This window comes from Chiloscyllium punctatum, chromosome 28, assembly GCF_047496795.1.
Source record: "Chiloscyllium punctatum isolate Juve2018m chromosome 28, sChiPun1.3, whole genome shotgun sequence".
Lineage (NCBI taxonomy): Eukaryota > Metazoa > Chordata > Chondrichthyes > Orectolobiformes > Hemiscylliidae > Chiloscyllium > Chiloscyllium punctatum.
In genome coordinates this window covers 27,804,019-27,827,542 of record NC_092766.1, presented here as the reverse complement: position 1 = coordinate 27,827,542, position 23,524 = coordinate 27,804,019, and positions in this window count along the sequence as shown.

Below are 23,524 nucleotides of genomic sequence, written 5' to 3'. Positions count from 1 at the left end.
AAACAGGAGGCTGGAAGAAACAGCAAGTCAGGCAGCATCAGGAGGAGGAGAAGTCAACATTTCAGGTATACCCGTTCTTCAGGATTGCGAGTGGGGGTAGGGGGAACTGCAGATAAAGAGGGAAGGGAGTGGTTGGGGTGGAGAGAGAGCAGCAGGATGGTGAGGTAGGGGATAGGTGGAAACAAGTGGGTGCAACCTGGTTGGTCGATGGGAGGAATGAATCCAGTTGGGTGCTAGAAGGCGGGGTCATTTGGTGGAATGGAAGGGAGGAGGCGGGTCTGGAAAGGGAGTACGGACATTGCTGGGAAGGTTATTTCAAATTGGAGAACTCAATGTTGAGTTCTCCAGGCAATTGGCTAACCAGGCAGAAGGTAAAATGTTTTTCGTCCAATTTGCGGTCTGACTCACTGTGGCAACAGAGGAGGCCAAGGCTGGTCATGTTGGAATGGAATTGGGAAGGTGTATTGAAATGGGTGGTGACTTGGTATCCAGGTCGGCCTCTGTGGGCCCGGCCGTGATGTTCAGTGAAATGAGCCCTTCGTTTACGTTTCTGTCCCCGATGTAGAGAAGACCACATCAGGTGCACCTGACGCAGTAAACTAGGTTGATGGAGAGGCAGGTGACCTCGGTTTTACGTCAAAGGACTGTTTGGGGCCTTGGATGAGCTGAGGGAGGTGGTGTGCCAGCAGGTGATGCATTTTTTTTCATCTGCAGAGTCAGTTGCCAGTGGGAATTGGCCAGTTTGGTGGGGAGTGTGGCACAAACCACAATTAGCGAAGAGATTGGTCCTTGTGGAAGATGTGCCAGGGGATGGGATCCAGCCGAGCCGATTGGATCTGGTGCTCTTGATATGGTCTTCTCTATATTAGGGAGCCCAAATGTAAATTAAGGGAAATGCTTTGCTCAGCATCTCTGCTGGGCCTGTAAAGGATGACCTGACCTCCCAATCACCTCCTATTTTTATTCCCCCTCCCACTCCATTTCCGACATGGCCATCCTTGACCACCTCCATTGCCAAAACGAAACAAAGCACAAATTGGAGGAACAACACTTCATATTCTACCAGTGTAGCCTACAGCCCGGCGAACTCAACATTGAATTCTCCAATTTCTAGTAACCTCCCTTCCAATCCCCCTCCCCCTTCCATTCCTCTGATCAACCCATCTTCCAGCTGTCAACTGGATTCATTCCTCCCATTGACCAACCCGGTGGCACCCTCTATCTGTGTTCTGCACCTCACCACGCTGCGTCCTCCTACTCCTGCACCTCGACTCTTTATCTGTGCACACCTTTACCCCCACCCACAGTCATGAAGAAAGCTTATCCCCAAAAAGTGGACTTCTTCTCTTGATGCTGCCTTGCCTGTTGTGTTCTTCCAGCCTCCTCCATTCCAACATTTGTCGTTTTATTTTAAAACCTCTTCTTGTGTAATAGGTAAGAGATAGTGAATGGGCTGTGTCTCTTATCCAATAGCTTCAATGGACTGAATGGCGTTCTCACATTTCTGTGAAACTAGCTTGAGATGCTGAATGGGCTCCTCTTTTTTAGTCCTGTAGAAATGTTCAGGGTCCAGTAGTACTGTTACATGAATGTTACCTAGACGTTAACAGCATGAGCTTGAATGTTGTCCAGGTTTTGATGCTTTATGCGATATTTTCTGAGCATCCTCACTTCTGATCGAATGACGGAGGGTAGGATGTTGCTGAAGCAGCTGAAGATGTTTGTGCCGAGGAGGCTACCCTGAGGATCGCCCACAGAGATATCCAGAGACTGAGAGGATTGATCTCCACCAGCCACGTAGTGTTCTGAATGGCCCAACCACATGGGAGTTTACAACTGATTCCCATTAGGTTCAATATTATTCAGTCACGTTGACACCTTCCTCAGTCACGCCCTGCCGTGATGTCGGGCCAGTCACTCTGATACTGTGTTCATATCTTTTGCTCATGTCAAAGGCCAAGGTAAATGTGTGGGGACTGTTTCATTCTCTCAGATGATAGTGACTGTTCGGGCCTCTCTACCCCAGACAGCTACATCTCTGAAATGTTTGGGGGAGCAGGGTGGTGTTAATGGATCTTGACATATCAGGGAGTTGAGGGCTACAAAGAATTGGGCATGGAAGAAAAATTAAGGCCGGGAGAGATCAGCCCTGACCTTAATGACTGGAAGGGGAGGCTTGACAGGCTATATAGCCTGGTGTTATTCCAGTGTACCCCATAGTCCAGACACTTTGTTGCCTCTTTCATTTCCTGTGTTACTGACTTAAAGTAGCTGAACAGCCTGATCCTGTTGCTCCATGATCTAAACTGGGTCTAGTTGTATTGACTCGAGGGATGATTGGCCTCCTCCTGTAACTGTATGTCATGGTCCAGGGGCTGAAAAGCCTTATCCTGTTCTGGTGTAACTGAAATCCATATAGACCAGATCTACCACCCTTGGAGAAAGTGAGCACTGCAGATGCTAGAGATCAGAGTTGCAAAGTGTTACAATGGAAATGCGCAGCTGGTCAGGCAGCAGCCAAAAAGCAGGAGTATCGACACCTTGGACATTCCTGATGATAGGCTTATGCTCAAAATGTCGATTTTCCTGTTCCGCGAATGCTGCCTGACCAGCTGTGCTTTTCCAGCACCACACGTTTGGATGTCTACCACCCCCCACCCCAGTCAACCTTCCTGGTCATGACATCAAAGAACTTTAACAAATTTGTCAGGCATGAACTTCCACTCAAAAAGCCATGCTTACTATTCGTAATCAAACCCTGTTTTTCGAACACATGTACATCTTATCCCTCAGAATCTTCTCAAATAATTTACTGAAAACAGATGTTAAGCTTACTGGTCTGTAATTCCCAGGTGTTATTTTTCAGTAGTTGTAGAATAAGGGCACAACGTTTGTTATCCTTTATTCTTCGGGGATATCACCTGTGGTAACTGATTATCAAAATTATCAGCCAGGGCCCCCGTAAATTCTTCTCTAGCCTTTTGCAGTGTTCATGGATATATCTGGTAAGGACCAGGAGATTTCTCCAACTTCAAAGATTCTTGTACATCCATTACCTCCTCTACTGTGATATGAACTGTCCCTAAGATATCACCACGAATTTCCCCAAATTCCCATATATTCATGTCTTTCTCCACTGTAAATATAGAGGAGAAATATTTGTTGAGGACATCGCCAATTCTTATGAAACTACACATGCATGTCCACTTTGGGCTTTGAGGGATCCTAATCTCTCTCTAGTTAATGATTTTTCTTTAATTTACTTAAAGTGCCTCTTTGGATTCACCCTGATCTTCTCAGTCAAGGTTATCTCATACCCCCTTTTCGCCCTCCCGATTTCCTTCTTCAGTAAACTCCTATATCCCCTGTTCACCTCCAGGCCTCTACCTGAGTCATGCCTCCACATTTTGTTTGGTCAAAGCCTAAACATTTTTTGTTATCCAGGGTTCCTCATTCCTGTCAACTTTCCTTTCTCCCTCACAGGAACACATAGATCTTAAACTCCCACTTGCTGGAGTTCCCTTTGCTTGCAAACAGACTACTCCGATCAACACCTGAAAACTCCTGTCTGAGTCCATCAAAATTAACCTTTCCCCAATTTAGAACTTGAATCTGTGGACCATTTTTTCCCGCTCTCCATAACTATTTGCAAATTAACAGAACTATGCTCACTGGTCCCAAAGTGCACATCTGCTGTCACCTCACTCACCTATACTGACCTATTTCATAAGCGTAGGTCAGATTTTGCCCCTTCCCGATTAGGACCCTCTACATTCTGCTGGAGGAAACTTTCCTTTTTGCACTTAATTGATTCCATCCCATCAAATGTTTTAATGCTGTGGCAGTTCCAGTCTGTGTTATTAAAAAATAAAACTCATTATTACGACAACCCGAATGTTCCTGAAAGTCTCCCCCATCGCTCTAGATATTTTTGTTCCTGTTGACTGTTTGGGGGCCTATAGTACAACCCCAATAATGTCACCATCCGCTTCTTATTTCTTAGTTCCACCCGCAAAGCCTCAATGGATGATTCATCACTTAGTTTACCTCTGATCACTGCTGTGATACTCCCCTTGATTAGAAATGCAACTCCCCTCCCTCGTTCCACAATCTCTGTCCCTCCTAATGCATTTAACCCTGGTACATTCAGCTGTTCGTCCTACCCATCCCTCAGCCATGTTTCTGTATTAGCTGGACAATCCAGCGCCGATTACCGATACACACCCTGAATTCATAGGCCTTACCTGTCAGCCCTTTTCGCATTGAAATAAATGCAATTTAATCAAAAGGCATTATTTGCTCCCTATCGTGTTCCAGCTTGATCAGTCTCTTCAACGTACTATTTCTGAATACTGTATGTCCTTCCAGCCTCACACTTGCCTCCCTGCTCTTAAGGATACCACCTCCTGCCAATCACGTTTAAACACTCCCTTGTAGCACGAGCAAAACTGGCTGCGAAGATATTGGTCCCCCGTCCAGTGCATGTGCCACCACTCCCTCTTGAACAGGTCAACTCTGTCACAGAAAAGCTCCCAATGATCTAAAAATATGAATCTCTCCCCCGCACCAATTCTTTAGTTACATATTTATCTGCCATATCATTCCATTCTTACCTTAACTAGATCATGACACTGGAAGTTATCAGGTGATTATCACTGTCAAGGTGCTGATTTTAACTTTTCTTCGAGTTCTCAGTAATCACTCTGTAGGACCACATTCCTATGTCTACCTGTGTCATTTGTGCCAACGTGCACAATGACTTCTAACAGCTCACCACTCCCCCCCACCCCCCACCCCCTCCCGCCCACCCCCAAGAACGTTAAGCACACACTCAGAGACATCCTGGACCGACACCTGAGAGGCAACACACCATCTTGGTTTGCCGTTTGAGGCCACAGAATCTCCTATCTCTCAGACCCTGTTTACCTTTATCCTTTCCCATTGCTCCCCAGAACCAGTCGTAATGCAACTAAGCTGGCTACTGCTGCTTTCCCCTAAACGTTCATTTCCTGATAGCCATTCCCCAACACCACAAAATCAGTGTCCAAAACGGTATACTTGTTTTCTAGAGGGATGGCCATAAGGGATTCCTGCACTCTCTGCCTACACCCTTCGCCATTCCTGGTTGTCGCCCAGCTACTCTGTGCCTGGAACACGACAGAAAGCAAGGAAAGCCTGTTGGAATAAATTGCGTTTATTTAAATACAACACGACTGACAGGTAAGGCTGATGAACTCAGGGCGTGGATCTTTACATGGGACTGGGATATGACAGTCATTAAAGAAACATGGCTAAGGGAGGGACTTGGGTGTGACCACCTCACGAAAGCTCTTATCGCTGAAGTGCTCTGTATCTAGATGATCCGAAGAGCAGCGCACTCCTGCTCCCGAACATGGTCTCCCAGGAGCTGCAGCTGGTTGCACTGCCCACACGTGTAGTAATCAGGAATGGTGGAAATCTCCCTGATCTCCCACATCCTGCAGGATGAACATGCAACTGCCCTAACTGCCATCTTGACTGTTGTCAAACCAGCATTAAAAAGACTTGACCTGAGCTTACCTGTACCTTTTACTGAGCCGCTGCTCACCGAAGCCTCTAGAACCAAAGCATTGCTAACTATTGTGCTATTAACAACATGTCAACCGACCAGTCCACCTTTAATTTAGTCAGAAGGGAAGACACTACAGTGACGCATTGCTTGTACCTTAAGCACTCCTTAACACCAGTTCCCCTCCTTGGACTTGGGGTGTGTCTTGCTGAGGTCTTCCTTCTAGTAGTGGTGACTGCGCTGATGCAAATATTCACCCTGACAGCTAATCCATGTTGTCACAGTTCTCTTGACTTTTCTGTCTATTAGTACTGAATTTATGAATTCCTTGAATCGATTGATTGCTTTCCAAATTGTGTCTCATTCTGGAGGGAGAGATGCTGATGTTTCAGTGAATACAGCCTATTAGAAAAGATTTACCATTAGACAGAGAGCAATATAATGCCTATCCGCTCGCTGACTCTGTTTTTCCTTTCAATTAGGATACATTTATTCTGATAACCTTCAATTCCATTTTCCTGCATTTTCCCTGTAACCCTTGTTTAAAAATCTGTCCATCTCAGCCTTGAAGATATTTAGTGATTATTCCTCAACAACCATCACAATTTTATACAATTGTTTCCCTCCCACTGATGTGAGACTTGGTGGTCTTTAATCCCATGGATTTTTTTCCTACACCCCGTGTGGATTAGATGTTGTCATGTTCAATCATACCACCTTTGTGGCCAGAGGCAAAACAAAAAATCCCACAAAGTTTAAGATCCTGTAATCTCCTCCCTCATCTTCCGCATCAGTCTAAGATACAGTTCATCCGGATCAAGGGATTTGCCCACTTTTTAATCATACATCAACTTCCAATTCTTCCACAGCTTCTGTGTCAATTTGCTCAAGGTCACACTGTCAGGAACATTGAATACAGTAACTGGTCCTCCAAAGTGAAGACCAATATGTAGGATGTCTTTGACATATTCTCTGGCTCTATGCACAGGTTACTTCCTCAGATCCCAGTACTCCCTATTCTTTCTCTTGTTAACCTCTAACCCTTAATAAACCGATAAAATGTCTTTGGATTCTTGAAAATATTGCCCACGAACATTTTTATCACCGCTCCACCCCCACCCCCTTTTTGCTGTTCGACTTACTTTCTTGAGTTTAGCCCTACACGTTCTCTACTCTTCTGGGACCTCTATTCACCTCTGCTCACTTTTTGCGTGTTTTAACCTTCTCTTTCATTTTTAATTCCATTCTGAATATTTGTAGATATCCAAGGTTCTCCGGGGCTTGTTTTCCTATATTTCATCTTTGAAGTAACATGTTGCGGTGACACTCTCATCATTTCCACTGTGAGCATGTGATCCCCACCACCACCACCTACACGCTGTTCTGTTACAGTTCCACTGAGAAGTGACTGTACTGTGGCTAGATCCTGCCTTTTTTTGATACATTGTGCCTCCCTCATCCAAAATATTTTTATTTTTCAAAACTTTTTCTTTCGGTCTTTTCCTGAACAAGTTAAAAATGCTTGAGTCATGGTCACTGCTCCTGCAATGCTTTCCCAAACCTGCCTGCAAAACTTGACTGGCTTCGGCCCCCACGGTGAGGCCCAACTCTACCCCTCCCTTTGTTGTATCTGCTCCATTTTGATATAAAGAGCTCTCTGGAATAAATGTCAAGTCATCTTTCCACTCTTTAAAAAAATTATCACTGCCCTAATGAATAGTTGGAATTGAAATGTCTAAATATAATGATCCTGTTATTATTTTTTTTTACACACCTCAGGGAATTGGTTATATATCTGCTGCTGTATTTTATTTTATCTGGGGGTCGATAATATATCCCCAGCAGTGCATTTCTCATCGTTTTGATCCTAACCTCAACCCACAAAGCGTCATGTGAATACCCTTCCAAGATATGATCCGTCCTAACTGCAGTCATTGACTCCATAATTAATAAGGCAACACCACCTTCTCTTTTACCCCTCTCCTGTCCTGCCTAAAGATCTTGTACTACAGAATATTGAGTTGTCAGCCCTGACCTCCCTCAAACACATCTCTGTGATGGCAAAAATGTCACACACCCCCATGTCATCTCTTTCCCTTATCACATCTGTCGGTCCGATAATATTCCCAGCATTAAGGTAAAGGACATCCAGCCTGGGATATAGCATCTGGAATACTCTGTCCATCGGAGTTCTTCAGTCATTTAGTGTTTGTTATCAAGCTGCCTTTCCATGAACTAAAACTGTAACTCTGGAACTGAATGAATAATTGTTGATTTGTAATTACTTTTTTAATTAATGTGTTAATCAAATACAACGTTCCAGAACTGAACAGTCAGCTCCAAATACAATGAATTCCTGCTGATTATCTCCCTGCTCAGTGTGCAGAGGGGTCAGCCCTCAGTAATGGAGAAAGTGAGGACTGCAGATGCTCGAGATCAGAGTTGAAAAGTGTAGTGCTGGTAAAGCGCAGCGAGTCAGGCAACATCTGAGGAGCAGGAGAGTGAAATCTTTGGGCACAGTCCCTTCATCAGGAAGGCATTGGTGTGTTCATATGTTTTTCCACTCCATGATTCATCGGACATTTGGAACTGGACTTGCTCAGGAGGGCAGAACTGTATATAGTCCTGAAATGGAAAGCAATCAATCAGTTGTTTGGACAGGGAGTAGACAAAGTGAGGTGAAGTACAGACTGATTGAAGTACACATATAAGGATAGGTAAGTCCCCTGGACCAGACAGGAAGCACTCTAGCTTACCAGAGGAACTGAGGGAAGAGATTGCTGCACCTTTGGCGATGATCTTTGCATCCCCACTGTCCACTGAAGTTTTGCCTGATGATTGGAGGGTGGTAAAAATATTACCTTGTTCAGGAAAGGCAATAGGAATGATCATGCGAAATACAGGCCAGTCAGTCTTACTTCTGTATTGGGAAAAGTATTGGAGAGGATTCTGAAAGACAGAATTTATGATTACTTGGAAATGATAGTTTGATTAGAGATAGTCAGCATGGCTTTTTGAGGGGCAATCATGCCTCACATAACTCTTTGAATTCTTTCAGGATGGGATTAAATACATTGATGAAGGTAGAGCAGTAGATGTGATGTACATGGATTTTAGCAAGGTGCTTGATAAGTTGCCCTAAGATCGGCTCATTCAGAAAGTAAGGAGGCGTGGGATGCCAGGAGACAGGGAAATCTGTGTTCGTGGATACAGAATTGTCTGGCCCATAGAAGACTGAGGGTGGTAGTACATGGAAAGTATACAGCCTGGAGCTGGGTGACCAGTTGTGTTCTACAGGAATCTGTTCTGAAACTGCTGCTCTTTGTGATTTTTATGAATGACTTGAGTGATAAAGTGGAAGGGTGCTTTACTAAGTTTTACGATGTTACAAAGATCGTTGGACTTAAGGATAGAGTGGAGGGTTGTTGTAAGTTGTAATGGTACATTGACAGGTTGCAGAACCTGGCTGATAAATGATGATGGAGTTTAACCTGTATAAGTGGGGAGTGATTCGTTTTAGAAGGTCGAATTTGAATGCAGAATACAGGGTTAGAGACAGAATTCTTGGCAGTGTGGAGAATCATAGGAAACGTGTGGTCCATGTCATAGGATGCTCAAAGTTATCACCCAAGCTGATAAGGTTATTAAGACGTATGGTGTTTTCATTAGTCGGGGATTGAGTTAAAGAGCCATGAGGTTATGCTGCAGCGCCAAAAAGCTCTGGTGGGACTACACTGAGAATTTTTTGTTCTGTTCTAGTCGCCTCATTACAGCAAAGAGGTTGAGTCTTTGGAGAGGGTTCTGAAGAGATTTACCAGAATGCTGCCTGGACTGGATAGCATGTCTTACAAAGAAAAGTTGAGGGATCTTGGGCTTTTCTCCTTGGAGCAATGAAGTATGGGAGGTGACTTGATAGAGATGTACAAGGTGATGAGAGGCATGGATAGCGTGGATAGCCACAGACTTCCTCGCAGGGCGGAAATGGCTATCTCGAGAGGGCATAATTTTAAGATGATTGGAAGAAGGTTTAAGGAAGATGTTAGAGGTATGTTCTTTAAACAGAGAATGGTGGGTGCGTAGAATGCACTGCCAGCTTTGGCAGTAGAGTAAGCTGCATTCGCGATATTTAAGTGACTATTGGATAGGCACATGAATGTTAGTACAACGAAGGGTATGTCAGTTTGTCTGATCTTAGAGTGGGATAAAAGATAGGCAGGACGTCACGGGTCGAAGGTCCTGCACTGTAATGTACTGTTCTGTGATTTATGTCTCACCCAGCTTGTGGATTCTTATCAATTGTTGAATGCGTGAGGGAGTGTTGTGTGTGAGATCAGGATATTGAGGAGGGGTGTTAGCCCAAAACTTCTAGTTATGTTGTTCATTGTTACCTTCAACTGAATGCCATTACAATATATGTGGTGTCCTACACCAGGCAGGCTCCACTAAGTTCAGTTATTAACGTGATTCTTGACTTGTCATTTGCTGCTGTTTTCTTCACTCATAATCTGTTGGGCTACCCATGTATTCAGCAGATGTTTGCTATGTTTCGTGAACTGGGAAAAAATAAGATTTCAACTATGATTATTCAACTGAAATATAATCTCTGAAAACAATTATATTGATTCCATATTTATGGACCTATAATATAAACTCGTTCCAACACAGAAATAAGAATGTACATGTTATTTTATTTCGAACAAACAACATGGATCTAACTCTTCTGGCGATCAGAATTACATACACAATGTCAGGATTCAAAACAATTCATTGTCTCGCCACATTTTGAAAGTGCTTGGTATCTGAATGATTACATGTTCAGGGTGAGCAAACGGTTGAACAATCAAATAGAATTAGCGTTCTTATACATTTACATATAATCAATCAGTTTAATTTCTCACTGAAATGTACGAGCTTCAGCTATTTGCCAGCAATTTAGAAATGGCAATAATTCAACATGAACTGTGAATATTAAATTACATAAATGATTTGTGTTATCAAATTTTAGTGAACAATAATTTGAAAAAATTCAAATTTTAGAAGGAATGATACTTAATGTGAATTGTGGACAGTGAACATAAACTTTGAACATATTATCGTGTGAGTAATAAGTCAGACTTTTTCAAAGAGATGTGTGCCAAAAAAACGACAGATTTGTTTTAGTAATTGGAATACAACGTTTGAAATATTCATGTTCTGAGTAATAATTAAACTTCATAATGAAGCTGACCTTGCAATACTTGCATTTTAAATGCTCATACTGCACCAACTAATCAGGTATTTGCGAGCATTTACAATGGGAAATAATCGGATACTGACTTTTATTCACATCAGATAAATGATAGAATACAAAACTTTAAAGTACGGGAAGAGGCCATTGTCACCTTGTGTGCACCAGCTCCAGGAATGTCTAACAAGCCCCTCACATTTGCCCGCCCTATCTCTGCAGCCTGCCAAATTCCAAATTTCCAAATACACATCCAATTCTCTTCATCCACAAATCTCCCATGCAGTCCATGCCAAGTCCTAACAATCTCTCAATAAAGAAATGTTTCCTTATCTCACTCCTGGATTTTTTGCTGAAAACCTTGAAATTAGAAATCATTGATGCAGTAATGCCAACTAACAGAAACAAAGTATTCCTGTTTTACTCTGCAACTTTTTTTCGTAACTTTGAGCACCCCGCAATAAGTTCACATCTTTCTCTGTTCTGCTCCACGAAGAATCAGCCTTGCAAGAACTGTAACAAACACTACATCGGAAAAACAGGCAGAAAACTAGGAACTAGGATAGATGAACAACAACTAGCCAGAAAAAGACATGACCCACTATCACTAGTATCCTTACATACTGATGAGCAAGTACACCATTTTGACTGGGTCTGCACATCCATATAGGACAAGCCAAAAAGAGACACACACGAAAATTCCTCGAAGGATGGCAATCCAATCAGAACTCTATCAACAAACACATCGATTTTGATTCCATCTAACACTCTCTGAGAGAAAGGACCGGACAAGAAATCACCAATAATGGAAATTACTTCACAGATTCAAGGAAACCTAAACACTTAAATAGAAATTGGAAAAAAACACGAGTACTTCACCTTAGCTCACTGATAGTGTTCCCTAGTATAATGATGAACTGTATGAAAATGAACTCTACAGCTCAGTGAGCAAACTGACATCCACAAGAAACACAATTTCTCTCATCCTACCTCTAACGAAATCCTTCATTCCAGTTCTCATTTTGATTACTTATAAAGTTATTGGTATTCTACTACAAAGTAAAGTGGTGTCTTGTCTGTCTGTGTTTGTGAGAGAGACAGAACAATCCTTTTCAATTTTTGAATTATTACCCGTGCTATACAGATAAGAGGTAAAGATTAGGAAAGCAGTATAGCTTAACATGTTGTTAAAAAGCTAGCTCAGGGGTGAGGGTTTCAGATTAGTGGATCATTGGAATTTCTTCCAGGACAGGTGAGACCTGGACAAAAAAGGTAGGTTGCATCTTAACTGGAGGAGGAGCAACAACATCTTTGTGGGGAGGTTTGCTAGTGCAAGTCGAATGGATTTAAATTAATAAACCAGGAGGGTGGGAACCAAAGGTCAGAAGCTGAGTAGAAGTTCGAGGTGAATAGGACATCAGGCATGACCAGTCTAATGACCATGCTGAGGGAAGGAATCATACCATTTCACATTGTGAGATGGAAGTCGGAATATATGATCGAGTTGAGGCTCACGTTTATCAGGGATTCACAAATGAGGACGGAGAGTGTGGGGGATGTGAGGGATTGTGCTGTATGAGACCAGGAAGACCACACAAGACAAGAAAAAAAAAGTCCTCTGCACTTGATACAGAAATATAGAATACATGTATAATCTGAACAAGAATCAAGTGATAGAAAAGAAAGTAAATGAAATCTTTTCTTAATTTTGAATGGAAACCTGATCTCGATTTTCCTGAACAGTGATGGTTTTGCACCCAATCCCGCTTCCCCAAAAACAGGTTTTTCTCTGTCACTAAAACATGTCATCTGCCATTCTTCCTCCTCCGTCCTACTCTTTCCTTACATTCCTACTTCCCTTGCACTACCCCTTCTGCTGCTACATGTTCTTCCACTGATGATTTCCATTTAGACCCTCCTTCTGCCACTCCACAGTAAGTTACACCAATTTCCGAGTTACTCCCACTTCGTCCGACCATCGTGTTCCCTTTTTGCTTTCCAACTGGGATGATGGGAGCCGCTGGCTTCTGTTCTGCTATTGATCATCAGTGAATGATGAGATTGGGATGATCAATGTCCAATCGGAACAGACAATAGTGAGTGTCTGTCACTGTCTGATGCCCCGTGAACAGGATGGTTTTGTTCCCCATGGTCCAGAGTGGAGTATCTTTCTGTCTCTGTGTCACAGTGCGTAACCAAACAGCCTAACCACAGATAGGATGAACCTCTCCTCAGAATCAGAGGTCCATGCATCAGTTTTCCCTTAAACATTATGAGAACAGTGAGCACATTGTTCAAACAAGCCGTGTTCTACACTTTTGCTTTTTATTATTTTAAGGATTTTCCAATCTCATTTGAGGTGAGATCAAAGTAACCTCCCTTGTATCAAAGTAGTATTTGACTCATGTGGCATCACCGACGCTGAGTAAACTTCTGGTCAATGGGAATCGGAGGGAATTCTGTCCTGGTAATTTCATCAGTGAACAATGACACCTTCCCCAGAGCGTTTGAGAATGGCAAATAAAGTCTGCCCTTGCTAGTGACTTCCAAAACCATAGATGACATTGTCCTGTTAATAACATCAACATTTAATATGTTTTCACAGTTTGGTCTAAAATCTCAGAAAAGTAAGTCTTTGCTGGTTGAGAGTCACTCCAATGAAATCAGGACATTACAATAAGATTATGATCAGATTATTTTCAATTAGTTACTTTCTGAGGACTGAATATGTGGTGTCAGTGCCAGTGATATCAACATTTTATCTATGCAAAAGCATCACATATCATTGGCTCAAGGCTCTATCACTCCCCAATTCTATTTCTTGCTCCGGCTCATCAGATAGATGGAGCACACAAGATGCAATAACACAGAGATGTCTATGACCCCTTGGAACCTGCCTCCCGACCCGTGCCCTGTACTCTGACTACATCTCCTCCCCCAAATGCACCTCCTGTCATATCTTCACCATCCCTCCTACCCTTCCACACTCTAATGTTGAATGTTCTGTACTTAGCAATTTTGTCAGCGTTATCCCGAAGTGCCCCCACTTTAATGAATTTCGGGCACGGCATGACATTGAACTCTTCTTTCATCGTCTTCTCCTCAGTGCCCATTTCTTTGGGCAAAGATTCTGCTCCCCGTTCCACAGACTCTTCGCCAAGCTCCAATACTCTTCCTCCAACTGATCTCTCCCTCTGGCGTTTGTTTGAATTCAATCTGATCACTGAGAATGCTCGATGTGATATTGGTTGTCTTAATTTCTTTGCTCCAACCCTGACTTTGTTATTCAGCCTATGCTGGTAAGGGTGATGCTGCTGTAGTCTGGTGGACTGACCTCTACATTGCAGAGACAGAGGGCCAGCTCTCAGTTACCTCCTCATATCACCTACTGGACCATGACCCTACCATGGCACATCAGGCCATTGCATCAACTATGATAATTGACCACATTTCGTCTGGTCATTCACACCGTAATTGCCCCCACCTAACGGTCCCCAAGCTGATGGTCCTCTGATAGCAGAGCTCACTTCTATCTCCTCCTGAAAATCCACAAACAGAACTGCCCGGACAGACCCATTGCTTCAGCCTACTCCTGGCACACAGAGGGGGTGCATGGATACATACGTGGGCTCCAGTCATACCTGTTTCTTCAAGTGGTACATAGACAATTCCCTGTTCCACTTCTACTCCAGACCCATCCACAACTCTTTCTCCAATACATATTTGATACCATCGATTCTGCTTCTCTCTCTTGTCCTGAATTTGAAATAATCATCGATTTCACTTCCAATTTCCATCCCTCCCTCACTTTCACTTCGTCTTTCTCCGACTCATCCCTTCCTTTCCTCAGCAAGTCTGTTTCCATTTCTGGGGATCGATAGGCCATTAATATCCAGTATTAACCCACCGACTCCCACAGCTACCTGGAGTAAACACCCTCAAACTCTGTTTTCCTGCAAATACTCCATTCCGTTCCACCAGTTTTTCTGTCTCCACCGCATTGCTTCTGATGATGTCAATTTCCAAATTGTCCACCTTCTTCCTCAATTGAGGATTTCCCAGCACTGTTCTCGACAGGGCCCTCATCCAGGTCGCACCCACCTCTTGCACTTCTATCCTCACACTCTCTCTAACCTCCTGCAACAGCGAGAGAATTCCCCTTGTCCTGGCCGACCATCCCACCGGCGTTCACATGAAGACGATCATCAGCCGCCATTTCCCCCATCTCCAGCAAGATGCCATCACCAGATGCGTATTTCCCTGCGCTCTCTTGTCCGCCTTCTGGAGGGACCAGGACACCCTGGTTCACTCTTTATTCACTCCCATTACCCCACCCTCACCCCCACCACAGGCCCACTTCACTTGCCCCTGCCGAAGGTGTAACACATTCGGACTTCTGTCCTCCTTTCTCACTATCCAAGGGCCCAACCACATCTCACTGATGATGCAGAACTTTACCGACATTTCCCACAATCTAGTCTACTAGAAACGCTGCTCACAATGTAGTCTCCTCTACACTGGGGAAACTAACGGTAGCCTGGGTGACCGATTCACTGAACATCTAAAGTGTTTCTATACAAAGGACCCGGATCTTCCAGTTGCCTGCCAGTTTAATACCGCATCCTGTTCCCTGGCCAATATCTCTGTGTCAGGCTTGCTGTAGTTTTCCTGGAAAAATTAATGCAAACTGGAAGAACAACGCCTTGTTTACCGTGTGCGGACCCTACAGCCCTTCAGACCCAAAATCAAGTTCAATAATTTTCGGGCCTGGACTCCCCAATGTTCTCTACCTTGACCCATAATACACCAGGCCTACTTCTCACATAGCCTTCCATTACTCACCCTCTATTTTTTGAAACTAACAGTCTCTCTTAACAACTGTCCAGCCTCTTCTGCATATCAACCAACATTTCCCGCGCTACCATCAGTTCTGAGGAAGGGTCACTGGATACGAAACGTTAACTGTGATTTCTCTGCACAGATGCTGCCAGACCTACTGAGATTTTTGAAGTAACTTCTGTTTTTGTTTCAACATTTTCATGGCAAGTTCTCACAATGCAATACGTCATCAATATTTAGAGCCTTGACAAAAATAGGAACTTTGTAATTTTTCATTTAATATCCATAACAAATTACTCGAGACCCAAGTGAGATTGGGGCTTTCCTTTTATCGTTAAGATCAGACAATTTGTCACAGTTCAGAAAGAAAAAGAAATCGAAAGAGCTGGAGAAAAACTCAGCAAATCTGACAGGATCTGAGCAGAGATGCACATAGTTAACCGCTGAGTTTTCAGAGGTGTCACATCATAATCAATATGTTAACTCTGTTTCTCTCTGCAGATACTTCCTCATCATTTATTTTTCGATTCTCCTCCATTTTCAGTTTGTATCTCATGTTTCCACATCATTATATCTCATGTTTCTTGACAGGTCCATATGTTGACCTTGGTTGTATTTGGACACTGTGGTCCTTCTCTGATCCTATTACAATTGGTGTGTCTGCGACACGTGTATTACGGCCGAAATCTGTTCCTTCTTTAAGATTTAAAGAGAGAGAAAAAAATACATTTTTCTGCATATCCTGTAAATCTCAGAAATCCACTTCGTTTGAAAATACTTTTTAGAGGCAACTGAACTTCATGAAATAATAAGAATTGATTTTTGATGATGGAATACTTTGTGTCCTTCAGTTAAGAAGCTTGTCTCCCCCCTCTATAAGCTTTCAATGCATATCACAGAATTATTACAGCAAAGATTGCGGAAACTCAACCCATTATCTCTTCCAGCTTAGAATGAGCTGTATCTCTACTGTTATTCTGTATACTGGCAACTGAAAGCATTCTATTCGTGTAACATGGTAACTGCTCTGCGATTTTAAGTACAGTGTTCCTTTGATAAGCCGATATGGTGTAAAGTGAAGAAGCATTCATTTATATGCGAAAAATTTCGGCAATCTTCGTGAAAGTGAAAATCCTTTTGGATTTCTTTTGATTAGCGAAAACAGGTCCTAATGTAGGTCATTTGGAAAGGGAAGCGGGGAAAAGCGAACTTTTGAAAAGCAGGGTATACCTGTATTTACATGGTCATGTCATCAGCGAACTTGCAGCTGGCCTTGTTTGGAATTTGGCAACACAGCCGTGTGTGAACAGGGAGTACAGTAGGGGGCTGAGGTCGCATCCTTGGGGTATCCAGTGTTGAGTGTGATTGTGGTCGAGGTGCAGATACCTCTCTTCAAAGATTGTGATCTGTGGGTCTGAAACCGTGGGATCAAGTTGCAGAGGGTGGAAACGCGACTAAGGTCACGGAATTTTGAGATCAGTCTGGAGGGGATAACGATGTTGAATGTGGTGCTCCAGTCAGTGAGCAGGAGTCTGGTGTAAGTGTCCTTGTTGTCAAGATGTCCCAGGGATGAGTGCAGGGATCGGGGTATGGCATCCGTTCTGGACCTGTTACATCAGTAGGCAAATTATAAGGGATCAGGTCAGGCTGGGAGACTGGAGCTGATGTGGGCCATAACCAGCCTTTCAAATCACTCCATGTTTATTGAGGTCAGAGCCATTGGGCGGTAATCATTAAGGCACGTTACATGTGCTTTCTCACTTACGAGGATGATGGTGGTCTTCTCGAAGCAGGTTGGGTCTTCAGCTTGTAAGGGGGAGACGCTTTAGTTGTAAATGAATACCTCTACCAGTTGGTCCTCATAGGCTCTGAGTATACAGCCGGGAACATCGTCCAGGTCTGTCGCTTCCCTTGCCTTGACTCTTAGGAAGACTGATCATGTCTGCAGTGGTGACAGCGGGCACAGATACATCCGGGGCTGTCGGGGCAGGTTTTAACCTGGCAGTCACACAGTTATTCATCATAGACATTCCTTCCTCCACCTCCCTCCATCGTCATCAACACACAGTTTGTCCAGACAGAATGCCATCATTAGACTGGGATTGTGCACAATAATGATGTAAACTCACCACAAAACAGGGCAGGGTGTGCTTCTACTGAGAGTCAGTGGAGCAGGGAGTGAAGACTTTCCACTCAAGCCATTGCTTCAACATGAATGGAGTCAAGCACCTTGAGTGTTGTGCCTTGTAGATGGTGGACACTCCTTAGGGAGCCCGGAAATGTATTATATATGGACAAATTGGACAAAGGAGCTGAAGGCAGCTTTGCTAAGTTTGAAGATGATGCAGTGATGGTTTGCTGGGAAGATGATATTGAGGAAGTGGGGAGGCTGCAGAAAGACTTGGACAGTTTTGGACTGTGGGAAAACATGTGGCTGATGGAACACGATATGGAATCGTGTGAGATTATGCACTTTGATAGGCGGAATAGAGACAGACACTATGTTCTAATAGGATCCATTCAATCTGAAGCACAAAAGGATTTTGAATCACTCATCCTCCCCTGTGGTTAATGTGCAGGTTCAGTTGGCAGTTACGAAAGCAAATGCAATGTTCGCGTTCATTTCAAGAGAACAAGAAAACAAGAGAGGAGACATACTGTCGAGAATGTAATGGGCAATGGTCAGACGGCATTTGGCATATTGTGAACTGCTGAGGGATGACGGCTTGTCATATGAGCGGCAGTGTGTGCACTCGATGGAACTTAGATGAATGGCGGGGGGGGCATCTGATTGAAACTGATCGATTACTGCAAAGATTGATACAGTCAGTGTGTAGAACATATTTCCACTCGACAGAGAGACAATGCTAAAACAGCACAGTGCAGAATTGTAAGTCTCTGATCTTCTCTTGTATTTATAAATTGATTTGACTTCACGTTCTGGTCAGTGGTTACCCCTGTGATATAGACGGTGGGAGGATTCAGTGGAGGCAGTAGTCCATTAATTTTTGAATGTAAGCTACTATCTGTGAGTCTCACCTAGCGGGAGTACATTGTCTCTATTATGATTATCATTTGTAATCTGGTCATTTTGAAGGATTGAGCCTGTTACACCAGTATTGTTGATTTTAACTACAAAGGTGCAATTTATCACAGCACTCAGCAACAATATGTCATCGAATACGGAACACCTTTCCAATAACAGAAAAAGTCTAAAATATTCACTATTAGAAACACTTTTCCTGTTCGTGTTCAAATCAGATAATCTGTCCCATCGAGATGCTCGACTTGTAAATATTTATTTAAAAAGATATGTTTTGGATGTGGGCATCATTGGACGGGCCCAGCATTTCTTGCCCGTCCCGAGTTGCCCTTGAGAAGGTGGTGGTGATCTACCTTATGGAACTTGTGCAATCTACGTGCTGTGCGTTGAACACTAGTGATTAAGCAGGGAATTCTAGTGTTTTGAACCAGCAACAGGGAAGGAACTGCGATATATTTCCAAATCAGGATGTTGACTGGTTTGGAGGGGAATTTGAAGTTGGTGGTGTTTCCAAAGGTCTACTGCACTTGTCAGTCTCCATGGAAGTGTTCGTGAAATAGGAAGGAGTTCTCTGAGGATCTTTGTGGAATTTCTGCGTTGTGTCTAGTAGATAGTATGCACTGCTGTTCCTGAGTGACCGTGGTGAAGGGAGTGAATGCTTGTGGATGTGGTGCAAATCAAATGGGCTGCTTTATCCTGGATGGTGTCAAGCTTCTTTAGTGTTGTTGGGGCTGCACTCAGTCAGGCAAGTGAGGATTCGTACATCTCATTCCTGACTTGTGCCTTGTAAATGTTGGACAGGCATTGGGAAGTCAGAAGGTGAGTTAATCGCGCAGTATTCCTAGCCTCTGCTCTGCTCTTATCTGTGACCAGTCCAGTTGAGTTTTTGGTCAATAATATGCCCCAGGATTTTGATAGTGGGGAAATTTAGTGGGGATAATGCTGCTGAAAAACAAGTGGTTATATTGTTTCTTATTCGTGATGGTCATTGTCTGGATTTGTGTGGCACGAATGTTACTTGCAACTTGTCAGCCCAAGCCTGGATAATCCCCACTCCCGACCTTATGATGGAAGGAAGGTCATTGTGGAAGCTGCTGAAGATGTTTGGACCGAGAACATTATCCTAAGGGACTACTGCAGAGATGTTCTGGAGCTGAGATGACTGACCTCCAACAACAATGACCATCTTCCTACCTGTCAGGTATGACTCCAATAATGCAGTGTGGTCCTGCGATACCGTTTTTGCTTGGGGTCCTTGTTGTCACATTTGGCAGAATGCAGCCTTGATGTCAAGGGCTGGACTTCAGTTCCTTTTCCTATGTTTGAACCAAGGCTGTGATGAGGTCAGGAGCTGAGTGACCCTGGTGGAACACAAAATGGGCGTCCCTGAGCAGGTGCTCCTTGATAACACTGTTGATGACTCCTTCCATCACTTTACTGATGATGGAGAGTTGACTGATGAGGCGGTATTGGGTCGGGTTGAATTTGTCCTGCGTTTTATGCACAGAACGTACTTGAGCAGTTTTCCCCATTGTCTGTTTGTAACGGGACTGGAACAGCTTGTCTATGGAACCCGGATTTTCTTTAGGACTATTGTTGGCATGTTATCAGGGTTATAGCCTTTGCAGTATCCAGTACATTTAACCGAAACTTGATATCAGTGAATCGAATTTGGTGAAGACTGCTATCTGTAATGATGGGGACCACGGGAGGAGGCCGAAATGGATTATCAACTCAAAACCTCTGACTGAAGATTGCTGCGAAAGCTTCAGCCTTAACTTTTGCACTGATATTCTGGGATCTTCCATCATTGAGGATGGGGATATATGTGGAGACTCCTACTCCAGTTTTTTGTTTGATCATCCACCACTGTCCATGATCAGATTAGGAGGACTGCAGAGCTTAAATCTGATGCATTCTTTGTGGGATAGCTCAGTTCTGTTTGTCCCTTGCTGTTTATGTTATTTGGCACGCAGGTATTTCTGTTTGGAAGCTTCAGCAGATTAATATTTTATCTTTGTATATTCCTGGTTCTGCTCGTGGCATGCCCTCCTGCACTCTCCATTGAACCAGAGTTGATCCTCTGCCTTGATGGTAATGGTTGAGTGAGGGGATATGATGGGTCATGACATTACAGTTTGTGCTGGAGTTCAGTGCTGCTGCTATTAATGATCCACAGTGTCTTATGGATGCTAGTCTTGAGTTGCTCGATCTCTTCGAAATCTGTGCCATTTAGCATGGTGATAGTGTCACACAACACAATAGAATTTATTCTGAACCTGCCCACGAGACTTTTACCGATACTGTCACGGACAGATACGTCTGCAGTTGGTAGATTGGTAAGGATGAGGTCATGTTTGATTTTTTTCCCCCTCCTGTTCTTTCCCTCACCACCTGCTGCAGACCCAATCTGGTAGCTATGTCCTTTAGGACCCGACCAGCGTGATCAATAGTACTGCTGCCAATCCATTCTTGGTGGTCGACTTTGAAATCTCCCAGCCAGAATACGCTTTGTGCCCTTGCCTCAGTCAGTACTTTCTCCAAGTGTTGTTTAACACAGAGGAGCACTGATTCAGATGAGGAATGACGTTACGTGGTAATCAGTAAGAGAATTCTTTGTCCATGTTTAATCTGAAGCCATGGGACTTCATTTGGTCTGGAGTCAATTCTGGAGACTCCCAGAGCAACTACCTACCGACTATATCTCACTGAGCTGCCCCTCTGCTGGATCGGTCCTGCCTTTGGGGCAGGACATATCCAGGGATGGTGATGGTGGTGGCTGGGTTATTTTTGTAAGGTATGATTCCGTGAGTATGAATATGTCAGGCTGTTGCTTGAATAGCCTGGAAGGCAGTTGTCCCAGTTTTGACACTATCCCTTAGATGATAGTAAGGAAGACTTTGGAGTTTCTACAGTGATGTTTCTAATGTTGACTTTTCCAGTGAACAGTTTGATGCCAGGTGGTCCAGCCGGTTTCATTTCTTTGAAACTTTGTAACCATTGGTACAAGTGAATGACTCACTGGACCATTTCAGGGAGCGATTGGGAGTCAATGACGTTGCTTTGGGTCTGGATTTGCATGTCAGCCAGACCAGGTGAGGATAGAAGATTCCTTCATTGAAGGATATTAAAGATCCAGATGGACTTTTCTAAAAATCAGCAATGATTTTATTCTCATAGGTAGATTCATAATTCCAGGGATATTTTCAAATTACTGAATGGAATATCTTGTTTTTCATTCATTGATTATGTTATTCTGGAATCTCATCCATCATTAAATCCTGATTTAAATACACAGTCATGAACGTCGTCTCGACTGCTTGAATTTCATTAAATCTGTTTGGTTTGAACAGACATTTCAAGGCAGCTGCACATCAGAAAAGAACAGGAAATAAGAATGGCTGACTGTGCACTGTACCTGTCACCGGACCAGTATGTCTGGGTATGTCAGTTCGTCTAATCTTCGAGTAGGATAAAAGATTGGCAGGACTTCAAGGGTCGAAGGATCTGCAATGTGCTGTACTGTTCTGTGTTTTACGTTTCACCCAGCCTGTGGATTCTTATCAATTGTTGAATGATTGAGGGAGTGATATGTGTAAGATCAGGAAGCTGGGGAGGAGCGTTTGCCCAAAACTTCCAGTTATGTTGTTCACTGTTCCATTCACCTGAATGCCAGTATGTGTGGTGTCCTACATCAGGCAGGCTCCGCCAAGTTCAGTTATTAACGTGATTCTTGACTTGTCATTTGCTGCTCTTTTCTTCAGATACAATCTGTTGGGTGACCCATGCATTAATCAGATGTTTGCTAAGTTGAGTGAATTAGGCAAAAATAAGACATCAACTGTGATTATTCAACTGAACTATAATCTCTGAAAAGGATTAGGTTGATTCTATATTTATGGATTAAAAAAATAAACTCCTGTCAAGATGTTCCAACATAGAAATAAAGAATGTACATGTTATTTTATTTCGAACAAACAACATGGGTGTAACTCTTCTGGCGATCAGAATTACACACACAATGTCAGGATTCAAAACAATGCATTGTCACTCCAACATTTTGAAAGCGGTTGGCTTCTGAATGATTACATGTTCAGGGCGAGCAAACGATTGAATAATCAAAAAGAATTAGCGTTCTTATAGAATTATACATAATCAATCAGTTTAATTTCTCATGGAAATGTACAAGCTTCATCTATTTGCCAGCGAATTAGAAATGGCTATAATTCAAAATGCACTGTGTATATTAAACTAAATAAATGATTTGTGTTATCAAATTTTAGTGAACAATAATTTGAAAACGTTTAATTTTTAGAAAAAATGTTATTTAGTTTGAAATGCCGACAGTGAACAAAAACGATAAACATAATATCGTGTGAGTGAAAAGTCAGACCTTTTCAAAGAGACTTGTGCCAAAGCAATGACAGATTTGTTTTTGTAATTGGAATTCAATATTTAAAATATTCATGGTCTGAGCAATAATTAGACTATATAAAGAAGATGGTCTTGCAATACTTGCATTTTAAATGCTTATGCTGCACTAAAGAATCAGGTATGTGCGAGCATTTACAATGGGAAATAATCGTATACTGACTTTTATTCACATCAGACACATGATAGAGTGTGTGCATCAGCTCCAGGAATGTCTCCAAAGCCCCTCCCATTTGCTAGCCTGATCGCTGCAGCCTGTTAAATTCATATTTCCAAATACATATCCAGATCTCTTTTTGATCTTCATCCACAACTCTCCCAGGCAGTCCATTCCAAATCCTAACAACTCTCTCAATAAAGAAGTTTTTCCTTATCTCAAACCTGGTTCTTTTGTTGACAATCTTGGAATTAGAACTCCTTGATGCTATAATGCCAACTA